The sequence below is a fragment of the Nannospalax galili genome, unplaced genomic scaffold (assembly GCF_000622305.1).
Source record: "Nannospalax galili isolate Female #2095 unplaced genomic scaffold, S.galili_v1.0 scaffold652, whole genome shotgun sequence".
Taxonomy (NCBI): Eukaryota; Metazoa; Chordata; class Mammalia; order Rodentia; family Spalacidae; genus Nannospalax; species Nannospalax galili.
In genome coordinates this window covers 2,049,958-2,064,307 of record NW_008332152.1, presented here as the reverse complement: position 1 = coordinate 2,064,307, position 14,350 = coordinate 2,049,958, and the positions used below count along the sequence as shown (strand labels likewise).

Here is a 14,350-nt window from a genome sequence, read left to right as displayed (position 1 = left end):
CTCACTCCTGGAGGTACGCTCCTCTTTACAGATTATGATGGATGCCCGCAGGTTTCCTCCCTGGCAGCCTGGAGACACCTTGTCTCTACAAAACCTTACTCCTATGTCTACCCTGACCCCAGGTGTAAAGACACTGTCAGGGGGGCCTGGGAGCTCTGCGGGATTTGTGTCCTCTCTTCTTTGTATTAGGTGGAGCCCTCTTTAATGGTATATATATGGGAGATAGCTCAGAGATGGTTCCTCGGGTGTTGCAGACCCAACTTGGACACCTAATGAAGTCTCTGTTAACGTCTCTTTTTCATTCTCCTTGCCCGTTTGTGTTCGTCCTCTGTTTGCTCTGCTTCTTGCTAATGTCACGAGCAACCCGGAGGATACACTTAACTGCTCCCTCGCTAACTGCACTCTCTCAGCATGCTGGATTTTCCCTGCCTCTCTGGTTCTCTTTGTGTGCGAACCCGCAGCAATCTGGGTTCCCATTCCCAATGCCATTCACTTCCATGTTATCACCCTCATGGAACAGATGGCTCTCCAACCCTTCCCCCAGGTCAAGAGAGATTTTGGTATTACCGCAGCAATCATCACCGCCATTATCCTTTCCTTAGGGGCTGCCGCCACTGCTGCTGTTGCTGTCACTCAATCTTCCACTACTGTAGAAACACTCAATGAAGTCATATCCAAAACGGCCTTACACACTCAATCTCTTATTAGTCAATACCTCTTCCAGGCCATTTCTGTCATCCAACAACAGATAGACCTCCTCGGGGAAGAGATGGCGATCTTCAGATGATGCTTGTGGGGTCTCTCCCTCTCCTCGCGGGTCGTTGGCCATCGGTCCACGAGGATAAAGGGAGCAGAAGTGACGAACAGGGTCAGAACGGCCAGTGAGCACTGATGGAAGAAAGCCCTTCCGGGGAGGCAGGTTCAACAATGCAAACAGCTCCAGACTCCGTGAAACAGCTCCAGATTCAGTGAAACAGCTCCGTTTTTTCAGTGGGAGAACTAGGGGAAATATAGTGTGGAGGCAGTAGCCAATGCCTCAGCTGATAGGTGCTCATAGTATGCTTTATTTACATGTGGCAGTGGGCTCCTATCGTCCGACTATCAGGCAATGCCTGATTATCATATAGAAAAAACCTGGGAGTAGTTTTTACTCCAGGTAGCTATGCCAAAGGTCATGTTCCAAATAAGGTCAGGCATCTGTGCTTGGTGGCAGTTTCCAGGTAAGTCAGGAAGAGAGCAGGAGGCCCCCTGCTGAAAAGGGGAGTCCTTCCATTTGGCGCCAAGCCCCTTAGAGCTAACCGGACATGGAGGACTACAACCCTAACAGCAGGGTTTCCCAACAGACGCTAATGGCCTGTGACCCACAGTTCAAAGCCCTGTGTCTCACACCTTACAAAGCAGATAACTGCGCTAGGGCCAGAATGAAACTCACAGTACATCTGTGGCCACTGGAGCCAAAAGTTTCTCAACTACTCCACGTTGCTCACTGACCAGATCATCTCCCTAAATTATACACAGGCTCAGACGTTAGATATAAACTCTGGGTTCCTCAACAAACTTTGGTCGAACTTAAAAGCTTTGTTTGACCCTTCATGGATAGTTACTTTTTTGCTCTTGGGTATCATAGTCTTAATTCTTTTCTTGCTCATAAAATGCCTTGTTCTATGCTTCTACAGACAAAACCAAGTAAATTACTCAGTGTATCAGGTTTTCAAAACGCTTGAGGATCCAGACTTCGACCCCCGTCAAGGTCTGGCAGGTCTGGCTTGCAGACATCCAAGAAGCGGCTGTGTAATTTCTTGCCCTCCTCCTCCCTCACATGGTCATGCCAGCGGTCACACCCTTCAAGGGCTGGTAGTCAATGACAGGTAAGATCCTGATGGTCAGGACGACCTAAGACAGGCACAGTCCATCAAGCTGGGTGTCCTCTGAGGTGGGGTCAACTGTGTCGAGGCAAAGAACCTTGTTCCCACTGACATTTCTATAATAAAAAGGGATGGATATGTAGGAGAGGAAGTGCCAGGCTTAAGCACAGGCTACGTTAGAGAACACAGCTTCCACCTTGAGAGCGCAACCACGCTTCCGCAAAATAGCCAACCTACAATCTGCCTGGATGAGGGGATCTATCAGGAAGCAACACACCAATTTATGGGTCACTGGGGGCAGGAGGAGAGGTATATAAGGCTTGCACGTCAAAGCAATAAACAAGTCTGCAGCACCTCGCCTAGTGCCTGCTCTCACCCGACTCCCGGTGTCTGTGTGTTGACTCCACACCTCTCACCCCCACCTCAGCCAGAACCCTCGTTCCCTGCAGTCCCTCGTGGACTGAACCCGCAAGGAAACCCGCAACATTTCCCCAAGTTGTTTTTGGTCAAAGTGTGTTCTCACAGTAATAGAAAGCAAACAAGAACAGAACCTGACTCCATTGGGGGGCTCTCAATGCCTTGGCCAAGGCTGGTTCCTCAGGGTGACCTACACATCAGGGTTGCACTTTTCCCCTGTAGCTGTCTGTCCACAGTTGCCTCCCCCTGCCTCCCTCTACCTAAGAGGGCTTCCATCCCTATCAGGACAAAGGTAGCCTGGGGCTCAACAGGGGGGGGTGGTCCTTTTGGAACCCCCAGAACCATGGCTTTTTGTTCCTCTGCTCCTGACTTCTGGTGTCTCAGCAGCCATAGATTCAAGCCAGCAGCCCGTTCCTTTTGTCCTCCCCAGCCTGGCTCCACTTGCAAGCAGGCCTCATTCCTTGTAGTCCTGGCTCTATGGCTGAGTGCTGGGCCACCACCTGAGGCACCATTGTGGTTTGCTCTGGCCTGTGGTAGATTTACTGCTCTGGGGCACATTCTGTTTCTTTGGGGTACTGTTCTTGATGCAGCTTGTTGACTGGCTGACATACAATACTAACAGGTTAGATGTGTCATCCTCATAGTGTACACACTCCTAAGCTGACCTGCCCAGCCAGGTGGGAATACGATATCACAGTCAATAAGTTCATCAGGGAAGCAGAGCTGCAGAGGCAGGATGCTCCTCTGGAAACACCTGAAAATACCCGAGACACAGCAGAAGGCCCAAGGGAGAGACTCGGGCTACACTGAGAAACAAAACACATCTGTAGGAGACTGCTTGGCCCCAGGGAACTTGAGCTCAAGCTGCTCTTTAAGACCCACAGCCATGGGGCTAGAGAGATGGCTCAGTGGTTAAGAGCACTGACTGCTCTTGCAGAGGACCCCACATGCGTGCTTGATTCCCAGCATCTACATGGCGGCTACAAACCATCCTTAACTCCAGTTCCAGGGGAATCCGAAGCCCTCTTCTGACCTCCACGGCATCACATGACACCGGTGCACTCACATACATGCAGGCAATACACTCACACACGTAAAATTAAAAAAAAAAAACAAAAAACAAAAGAACCACAGCCATGGTGCTGGAGTGTGGCTCAGTGCTAGAGCACATGCCCAGCATGAGAGGCAGAGGTAGGGCTTAGCTGTCCTAAGGAACTGGAGGCACTGGAGCAGTAGATGGTGGGTCTGTGAGGCTGTCTCACCCCGGCCCACTGGTCCACCTGCCCACTGGCCACTGGATATCCATTCTGGAATCTTCAATGGGGATACGGAGCTTCAAGAGGTTGGGCACACTCCTTCCTTGTTCCCTTCTGTCTCAACTTCACTGACTCCTGCCAGCACCAGGGGCTCTCAGGGGTGTGGCTCTCAGAGGTGGGGTGCAGCCCCTCACCTCTCCTGGTGTAACAATCACCAGGTACCATGGATGCCTCTCTGGAAGGCTGTCTAGTGGAATTTCTGGAATTTCTGGCTCTGTCTCACACACATTTGCATAAACACACCCCATTCTGGTGGCAAGGTATAAACAATTCACGCTTTAATAACTTTTGCCCTTGTCCTGGTTTCTTATTGAATCTGATCATCTCTCTGTGGACATAATCTTTCAGTTCAAGTGCACCCCAAGCATACATGTGCAGTGACAACAGATTTGGCAGTACCTGGGGCTTCAGGCATCCATCGGGCCTCTAAAAGATCCCAGGGGATAAAGGGGCCGAACCTTCCCCTCACTCTGGTCTGCAGTCCTCTGGCTGGCTGACTCACTGCCTACAGGTAGAAGGCATCACTAGCTGGTACAGGACACGCAGGGCTGGGACCTAATTAGCCAAGGAGTCTGTACTTCTCACTCCTAAGACAAGTCTGAAGTTGAGAGAGCTAAAGGTCAGGTATAAGATGATTCACCCACAGTTCTGACAGCTGAGCACACAGGGTCCTCTCCCACCTCCCAACCTGGCAACACAGAGTCAGAATCTAAGGACTTGTCAGCTCTGCTTGGCATGACTGCACCTCCAGTCCATTTCAGCTTCTCAGAACTAGCCCACCAGCACAGCTAGAAGTGTTTTCTCTCTGAAATACCCATAAAAACACACCCCACTGAAGGACCTCCTGGTCTGAGTTTATTCCCACAAATGGGCCCTGTGCAGACACCTCAAGAGACGACGGACACCAGGTGGAAGATCGCAGCCAAGTCCACAGTGAAGGGACACCCCATCCTGGCTCCATGTCAGCTGATGGTGGGCCAAGAGAGACACTGGCTCAGCAGAAGACAGCAAGTGACACCCCGTGATTACACCTCTGCAGGCTTGAAACACTTACCCAAGAACTCACTTCACAACCCTGGGAACAGAGCTGAAGGTGGGTGGTGCCGGCGGGCATCAGCGCCTCAGGCGGAACCGAACCAGTAATACATACAGCGGTCCAGACACAGCAGCCACATTGTGAGCCTAAACTCAAAGCTCTCCAGTGCACAAGCTCAACGCATGAAAGACGAAAACTAACCTGAAGATGGCTTCATCTGGCCCATTGTACCCTAAAGGCCAAATTCAGCCATGTGGTATTAGAAAGGCCTAGGAACAGCCTTACTGCCTCCCACCACTGAACTGTGAGTTCAGAAGGAGTTGGACTCAGAGCCTCAGTTTGGCCTCAGTGCCCTCCAAGGGCTCAGTGGCCATGCAAGGCAGGCAGGCGCCACACTGAGGGCTAGGCTCTGTTGTCTCAGTTAGTGGATGACACCTGTCTGGACATGAGACCAGGCACATGGGGAGGTCTTGTTGCCACAGCAGCAGCAGCAGTGGCCCATCCTCAGGTGGAAAGCACCAGGCGAGGACAGCAGGCAGATGAAACAAGTTTTCAGGGGCCTGCTTTGGAATTTGGGCAAGGAGGAACACAGGCCCAGCAACCGGAGTGGAGGAGGGACACGTCTCTAGCAGCCAGGGTGGAGGAGGGGCTTTGCAGCAGGCCACCCATAGAGGGGCTGACCTCAAGACCAGCAGGGTCGAAGGTGTGCCCACAACTCCCACCCAGTCCCACGAAGGTGCACCACGCTAAAGCACAGCCACCTTTACCTGTGCAGGCTGGCAGATCCCCAGCAGAGCCTTGGGTGACCAGGGAGGTGTCAGGAGGCAGGCTGGGCTGGTTTTTCATGCCCACTCAGCCCTCCCATGCTGGGAGGAGAACTTCACTAGTCCCTCTCACACCTGATGGTATCTAACCAGTCTCTGGACCCAAAGGTAGAGTAGGGGCGTGGCCAGGAAAAGCAGTGGGACGGGCCAGCCAGCCTCCTGCCCACATGCACCAACTGCCCACATGTGCTCCTGCTCCAGTGCCAAAAGTGGGACAAAGGTCCCCCAGAGAAGGTCTGTGGGACTCTTCGTCTGCCCAGAGTGAAAGCAAGGTCCTGGCCAGGCCCACCACTCAAAACAAAAATGCAGTCACAGCTCTAGAACCCCTAAACATAGGGCTGCACCTGGGGTATGAGAGACAGAAAATATCTTTTCTTCCAACCCAGTGAGAGGATAGAGAGCTGTAGGTTCCTGGGCTCCTTATAGCTCTGCCCCATCCCAAGTCCATTCCTCCTTGTTTCCTGACAGCAGGACAGATGCTGTATCCAGGAAGGCCATGGATCAGCAGCCCTGAATATCCCAGCCCTCTTGAAGCAGGCCAGTCACCGAGTGGGGCTTCAGGGCGAGCTCTTCAAAAGGAAACACAGATGGGCTGGCGAGGGGAGGGGTTGTAATGTGCAACAATCTTGAGGCCTGGAGACCATAATCAGAGACAGAAACAGAAGAGGGCAGTCCTGAGGGCCTGGTCCCCGAGACAGAGAGCTGCTGCCCACGCTCGCTCCTCCCTGTCCACAGGAAACAGACACGTGACTCGGGAGCACGCTCAGCAGGGGTCCTGGTCCTCCAGGCGGTGAGATGAGAAATGAGTGGTTTTCTGTATTGGTCCTCCATTGTGTGCAGTGCCTGAATCCCTCCTCACTTCCTGCAACAGGTACCACTCCTGATGATATCGAATTGGAGTTTAGAAGCGATGGGCGTATCTGCTGCTGTTCCTAACTAGCTCTTCCGGCTGCATCCAAGACAACCTAATTGGGTGCCACGGCCACCATTGCCTTGGACTGGGGCTGGTGACCAGAGAGGCCAAGTGATCAGAGAACCTTCAGCTCACACCAAAGCCCAAGAGCAAGTTTCCTGGGTCTTTGCTCGGACGTGTGGGGCCCTTCAGACCCCACCCATGAGGCTTCCACTTGAAGGAGGGAGGACCTCGGTCAGGTCCTCTGTAACAAAGGGGAGACTACCACCCCAAGTTCTGTGAGCGCTCAAATGAATGAGCCCAGGAGGGTGTTGTGGGAACCTGGACCTATGGCTAGTCCAGAGAAGACGAGACTGGAGAGTGCAGCTGCCTTAGGGACCTGACGCTCCCTCTGGGTAGAAACATCAGGACTGAACAGGATCAGAGAACACAGCTTATGTCACTGCAGAAATCACCTGCTGTGAGAGAGACACCACTGAAGACCACATCCTAAAGACTCTGAACATGCCACTAGTGCACCTCCTGATCAAAAGAGCACATCTACACAGGTTGACTGGGGAGGAGGGTGCAGATCCCAGGCCACATTTCTATCCACAGAGAACCGAGAAGACTTTACCCACTAGGCCTCAGCTGAGGCCAGATTCGATCCCCTCATGTGGCCAGTGCACTCTGGTCTTTTTCCTCTCTTTTTTTAGAAGATTTTTATTTTGCTTATGTGTCTGTTTATGTACATGCTGACGGAGGCCAGAAGAGGGCACCCAATCCCCGGGCGCTTGTTGAGTCACCTGATGTGGTGCTGGGATGCACACTCCAGTCCATGGATACAGCAGAAGGTGCTCTTGACCACTGAGCTCTCTCTCCAGCTGTTTTTTGTTTTTGTTTTTGAGACAGGGTCCCAAATGGGCAGGCTGAGCTCAAATTTGCTATGTAACCAAAGCTGGCCTTGATCTTCCTACACACAACTCCCCGTTCTGGGATCCCGGGTATGTGCCGCCACACCCAGCTTGCCTTTTTTCACTTTATGTCAATGTAGGACTGCAGTGTAGACACACATTCCCTAAGTCTGGACACCCTAGCAAGTTTGGGGAGGGAAAGCAGAGACTCCAGACACAGAAGGGTGCCCTCGATGCCCTCGGGGCACTGCAGAACACCCCTCCCACTCCAGGGACAGGCGCTTCCTGCTCACACCGTGGGTCTGCCCCCGCCACCTGCACTGCCCGTCCCTCCGATAATGGCACAGCTGAGGCCTGCTGGCAGCCAGCACTGCTGATGACACACCCACACTGCTGCCTGTCCTGTGTCCTGACCTCCAGCTCCCCTGGAGCTCAGCCTGAGGTGCTGCCCTCAGCTCCACCTCCTCAGAGCCCACTGCCATGCCCCAGTTAGCAAGAATCAGATGAAGAGTAAGACCACGGATGCCCTGCACCGGCTTGTGTTTGCCGAAACAGCCGCATATCTGCTTTAAAAGAAACAAAACCCCGTGTGTGTGCAGTGTCTACATGTGTGCACAGTGTGTGTGTGCAGCATTATGTGTGCAGTGTGTACACGTGTGGCATGCATGTGCACACGTAGTGTACATGTCACAAGATTGTATGTGCATGTGTGCAGTGTATGTGTGCACAATGTGTATGTCTGCAAATGTGTACATGTGCGTGTGGTGTATGCAGTGTGTATGTGTGGGGTGCATGTATGTGCAGCATGTTATGTGTGATGTATATGTGTGCATGTGTGCTTTGTGTCTGTGTAGATATGTAGTGTGCACACATGTGCATGGGTATATGATGTATATATACTGTGCAAATGTGTATGGTGTGTATGTACATGGTAGGTGTGTGTATCAGAGCACTGAGAGCTGTTAGGGGTGTGTGTGTGTGTGTGTGTGTGTGTGTGTGTGTGTGATACCCAAGGGTGACTCTGAAGTCAGGGTACCCACAGAGCAGGTGGTCCATCCTAGCTCCTCCCTGCTCACGGGCTGCACAGGGTGGGTATGGGCCACCTCCTCGTAGCAGCTGTCCCCCACCATACCCTGCCCGGTGAGGTCTCTTTTTAGCACTCACAGTCTAGCAACTGGTGAGTGATAGTGACTGCCGATCTGCTAGCTGCTCTCACATGCTGTCCCTGTCATCAACAGGAAGCTGTTGAGCAGGGCCTCCTCTGCCTGGTCCCTCACAAGTCCTCAAATATGAGAAGGACCCAGGAACCCTAAAAGTCAGGGCAGCTCAGGGCACGGCACAAACTGCAGCCTACGTGACCCTATCCCTGTCCCTCAGAGCCCACTGAATTCCATCTCTAATGCCAAGTGGAAGACCTGAGGAATTAAATGCCCTCATGCTCCCTGCCAACCATGAAGGTCAGAACTACATGCTTCCTCCAGGGTTAAGGACAGCTGTGACTGGAGCAGGTCCTGCTGGGGCAAAGGAAACCCTCTCCGGGGGACAAAGAAAACCCCCTCCCAGGGGCAAAGGAAACCCCATCTTCTCCATGTCTCTGACAGACTAAACACTGAGATGCTCAGCTTTACTGCTGCCCAGGAGCTTGCAGTCCAGAGTCATCTCCTCTGAAGCTATTTTATGTCCAAAGCAACTTGACTATGAACCAAGACATGTTGCTGAGTTTGATGTTTGGAGCAGGGCTGGTATGCACTAGCCCTCATGCTGTGCCAGTTGTAGCCAGTGCCACCCACTCGCCCCACAGCTAGCCTGATTGTCTACCTGGATTACAGAAGCCAGTGGGTGACTGCAAGGGGAAAGTCTGTCAGATAGTTCACAATAAATAACAGTCACAGCGCTCCTAGAGATGGCAAAGCTCATCCCATGTTGCCCAGTGCTGGCCTCACTGCTCCTGGGCAGGAAACCAACCAGCTCCTCGGGTGTCTCCAGGGGCCCTAGCCAGGATCTTGTAAAGAGAGGGCTTCATCCTGGGAAGATTAGCTGAGAGAACCAGCACAGTGGAGCTGGTTACTGATCACACACACGCACATACATGTGCACATACATACACACAAAGGCATATATGCATGTGCACACACACTTTATTAACAACTGAAAGCCATGCCAATGACACCAAATAGCTGAACTCCAAAGTCCTGCTGCCAGGGTGAGGTTGAAAGCCTCCTAAGTACAGCTGTCCCTCCTGCTACTCTGCAGTGGCTCCCTACGTGGCTCTAAGTCACTGTCATGTGGAGGTTCCCACCAACCTAACTGTTGTCCAGTGGTCATACATAAAGTCACATCACACACATATACACACCACAGCACATTCACTCCATACATCTACCACACTCACTCTACAAGCACACACCCACACACATGAATTCCTTCACTATACAGACCACGCACAAATACTATGCCATGCATACCACATATATACAATGGACACCACACACACAATACCCACACACCTGTGAGTGAGCCTCTGTGTCCCTTGCCGGTTGTGGGAGGGCAGGAAGGCCTTCTGTCCCCACTCTGTGATGGCTGGAGCTGTGCTGAACATCTGAGACAAGAGATGAGATGGATCACACCTCTGGGAGGAGCAGCTGTGTGAACAGTCAGTGCCTCTGCTCTGAGCACCAGGTGGGTCTGCCAGTGGGAACCCATCCTATCCCCAGACCCCTGAGGACCCTGGCACAGAGGCACTCAGGCCATGGCAACAGGGTCCTCACACCAGGAAGAAAACAGACAGCAGGTTGCTTCTCTTGGTCTGGCTGTGAGAGGGGTACATGGGGGGGGCGGGTAGTGCGCATATGGTGTATGTGTGGTGTGACTGTACTGTGGTGTGAGATACATCACATTGTATATGTGCGAGTGTGTGTCTCCTGAACAGTGGTGAGGTGGGCAGAAGTGGGAGGTCAAAAGGGAGGGAACAGCCAACAATCCCACTGAGGAAGCAGAGGCAGCATGGTGGGGGGGGAGGAGGGGGAGGGAGAAGTGGGGGAGGAAGGCGAGGAGCAGGTGCTGGCCCTGGGACACAGCAGCAGGACAAAGGGGCAGAGCTCCAGAATACGATGTCATGAGGGAGCAAGCAAGCAGGTCGGGCACACAGATACCTTGGCAAAGGGAGCAACAAGGCAGGAGGCAGGAGACAAGGCCAGAACGGGAGGGAGGCTGACAGGCCGTGCTGAGGAGCAGGGCTGGGGCCAGCAGGAGTGGAGCACAAGGCTCCGCACGCCCCCACAGCACAGGGGCAGAGGGGTGGAGTGAGTAATGACGGGCTTCAAAGAAGAGAAGCTGATGCAGACAGACAGGGTGACTTCTGGCCTGTGGCCACAGGTGAGGGCTTCACAGGTCCTAAGGAGAAATGGCAGTCACTGTCCAGCTGAGGTCAGCGAACGGCCCCAGGTGAAGGTCAGTCAGGTAAACAAACATCAAAACACACACCCCAATCAGTAGGTGACACCACCCAAACCCAGACCAAAATGAAGCCAGAAAGGCCTGCAAGAGAGGGCTCCAGAGGGGCTGCTCAGGGGCTGAGTGAGCGCAAGCTTCCTCTGAAATGCCCCAAGCCACACAGGATGGGAGCAAGGGTCACTCAGAGCAGCACAGCAATCACCTGCCAGACACCTTAGCTGAGAACAAAGAGAAATCCTTGAGCCGGGGAACTGGGCCAAAGGGAAAACTAAAAAAGTTAGGCACGAAAATCCAGTATCAGAACATAGAGCATTAGAATTGAGTGAGCGAGGCACGGGAGGACTGGGCACGGGGGGCTGGGCACGGAGGGCTGGGCACAGGAGGGCTGGGCATGGGGGGCTGGGCACGGAGGGCTGGGCACAGGAGGGCTGGGCACAGGAGGGCTGGGCACGGAGGGCTGGGCACTGCAGGGCTGGGCACGGAGGGCTGGGCACAGGAGGGCTGGGCACGGAGGGCTGGGCACTGCAGGGCTGGGCACGGAGGGCTGGGCACAGGAGGGCTGGGCACGGAGGGCTGGGCACTGCAGGGCTGGGCACGGAGGGCTGGGCACGGAGGGCTGGGCACGGGGGGCGGGGCACGGAGGGCTGGGCACGGGAGGGCTGGGCACAGTGGGGCTGGGCAAGGAGGGGTGGGCTCTGCAGGGCGGGGCACGGAGGGCTGGGCACGGGAGGGCTGGGCACAGTGGGGCTGGGCAAGGAGGGGTGGGCTCTGCAGGGCGGGGCACGGAGGGCTGGGCACGGGAGGGCTGGGCACAGTGGGGCTGGGCAAGGAGGGGTGGGCTCTGCAGGGCGGGGCACGGAGGGCTGGGCACGGGAGGGCTGGGCACAGTGGGGCTGGGCAAGGAGGGGTGGGCTCTGCAGGGCGGGGCACGGAGGGCTGGGCACGGGAGGGCTGGGCACAGTGGGGCTGGGCAAGGAGGGGTGGGCTCTGCAGGGCGGGGCACGGAGGGCTGGGCCCCGGAGGGCTGGGCACAGGAGGGCTGGGCACGGCAGGGCTGGGCACTGCAGAGGTGGGCACTGCAGGGCTGGGCACAGGAGAGGTGCACACACCTCTTTTAATTCAGAGACAAGTGGTGAAGGGACAGCTAAGGCACATTGGGCCAACAGCACAAAGCTAGACAGCGCAGCTGCCCTGCTTGCTCAGACAAGAATTCTGTTCTAATGGAGGAGGAAGCTTCAGGAAGGAACAGTGCCATGGTCTAGGAAGAAATCCCTCAAAATCTGAAAGATGAAAATGTAGAGTCTTTAGTCAATCAGTAACAAGACTGAACAGACGGGAAAGTGAATCAAAACGGGAAGGACTTAAGCAGCCTCATAGCTTCTGTTCTCCAGGGGGAAAGGAATCAGAAATTGAAGAATTTCTAGGAGACTCATGAATGCAAACCAGAGCCATGTGTGAACAAGAGGATTTAGCTCATTAAACGCTTTCAATATATAGAAAATAAAAAATTAAAATGTGTGAATAAAACTTCAATTCAAAACACTAGAAAACTAAAGGAATAAAGGTAAAAGAAAAAATGATTTACACACATGCACATACATGAATGCACATATGTGTACATACAAGTATACATACACACACCAAACAAAAGATTTAAAACCAACTTATGCAAAGCTCAATTACTTAAAGGTGGCTTTAAAAAAAAATACAGGCCAGGCATGGTGGCGCACGCCTTTAATCCCAGCACTCGGGAGGCAGAGGCAGGCAGAGCTCTGTGAGTTCGAGGCCAGCCTGGTCTACATAGTGAGTTCCAGGACAGCTGGGGCTACAGGGAGACCCTGTCTCAAAAAGACCAAAAAAAAAAAGACAAAAAAAGAATTTTAAAAAAACATAAAAAGATAATCAGAAGAAAACATTTTAATTATGAAAATAACTGCATATTTTATGCAAATAAACATGAAATTTTTCATGAAATGGGTAATTTTCTAGGAGAAAAAATATCATAAAATGTAATCAAAGAAAATGGAAAGTCAGGGCTGGAGAGATGGCTCAGGGCTTAAGAGCACTGACTGCTCTTGCAGAGGACCTGGGTTCGATTCCCAGCACCCACATGGCGGCTACGAATGGTCCTTAACTCCAGTTCTGGGGGAATTGGAAGCCCTCTTCTGACCTCCGCAGCATTGCATGACACGGGTGCACTCACATACATGCAGGCAATACACACATACACATAAAATAAAAACATAAGTGTTAAAGAAAATGGAAAGTCAAATAGATTTCTTTTGACAGGACTGAGGGCTATTTATGTGGAATGAGTTGTCGCAGTTTTGAGCAAATGTTAAAGAAAATGGAAAGTCAAATAGATTTCCTTTGACAGGACTGAGAGCTATTTATGTGGAATGAGTTGTCGCAGTTTTGAGCAGCAGAGCTTCCTGAGGCAGATGACGTCACAGGAGACGCCCTCCGGGCTTCAGCACACCTTCCTCCAGGGCAGAGAGAGGACACCACACCGCGGGAGCCTCCAGTGGGACCAAGGAGACACAGGACACGGGTCCCAGACAGAAGCCAAGTGTTCTCAGACAGATGGAGATGGGCCTGACCCTCACAGGGACCCACTGCTGTGGACACGTACTTTCCTGTCTTGTTTATTAACATCAACGATAGGACAGACCTAACACAGATGCAGAGACACACAGAAGCACAATCCACAGCCCTGGCTAGCTGCAGAAAACAGGGTCTCCTTGTAGAAGTGTCCTTTCTGCTCACCTGTGTGCTGTGCTGTGCTGTGTGCTGTGCTGTGTGCTGTGCTGTGCTGTGCTGTGTGCTGTGCTGTGTGCTGTGCTGTGCTGTGCTGTGTGCTGTGCTGTGTGCTGTGCTGTGCTGTGCTGTGTGCTGTGCTGTGTGCTGTGCTGTGCTGTGCTGTGTGCTGTGCTGTGTGCTGTGCTGTGCTGTGCTGTGTGCTGTGCTGTGTGCTGTGCTGTGCTGTGCTGTGCTGTGTGCTGTGCTGTGCTGTGCTGTGCTGTGTGCTGTGCTGTGCTGTGCTGTGTGCTGTGCTGTGCTGTGTGCTGTGCTGTGCTGTGTGCTGTGCTGTGCTGTGCTGTGCTGTGTGCTGTGTGCTGGCGTGCTGGCTGGCATGTGCTAACACATTCCACACTAAGTCTCGCCCCGTTGCTGCTGTTTTTAAGGAGTCACTAATCAGTGTTGTTAAGTGCTTTCTGCCAGTTCTCCCGAGGCAGGTCAGTAATGGGTTTCCCAACATGGTGCTCTGACCTCTTGGAGCGGTCATGACCCATACGGCACTGACTGCATGTGTTGTAGCCCTGGCTCTGCCCTCAGGATGCCAGTGTCCACTGCCTTCCACAGCACTGCCAAGAAAAATCACCTCCAAGCACTGCCAAATGTCTGTCAGGGACAGGGGACTTGCCCCAGTTGAGAACAACAGATCTAGCTCACAAAAACAGAAACTCTTCTGCAAAGTGGCCGAGACCTAAGCCCTGCTCTCAGGAATATGAATGTGACGTCCCTCCCAGGAGCTCAGCCAGCAGGGCCAGCAGCACGCTAGGTCAGTACATGGTGACCTTGGGGCTGTGACCTGCTCCATCAACCTAACAGATTCACAGAGCACTTCTTCAA

The 14,350-nt window shown here is 53.2% G+C and overlaps 1 protein-coding gene across 7 annotated transcripts in view; it reads right to left on the bottom strand.

Annotated features, from left to right (window-relative positions):
* The window catches only part of Agpat3 (1-acylglycerol-3-phosphate O-acyltransferase 3), a 144,410-nt gene that overhangs the window by 76,339 nt on the left and 53,721 nt on the right, over positions 1-14,350 (bottom strand). For 2 of the 7 annotated variants that reach the window (XM_029560779.1, XM_008827388.3), the window contains one exon: positions 9,772-9,863. The exons of the other annotated variants lie outside the window; for them this stretch is intronic. The gene's annotated coding sequence lies outside the window, so the exon portion shown is untranslated. The remainder of the gene's footprint in view (positions 1-9,771; positions 9,864-14,350) is intronic. 7 annotated transcript variants of the gene reach the window in all.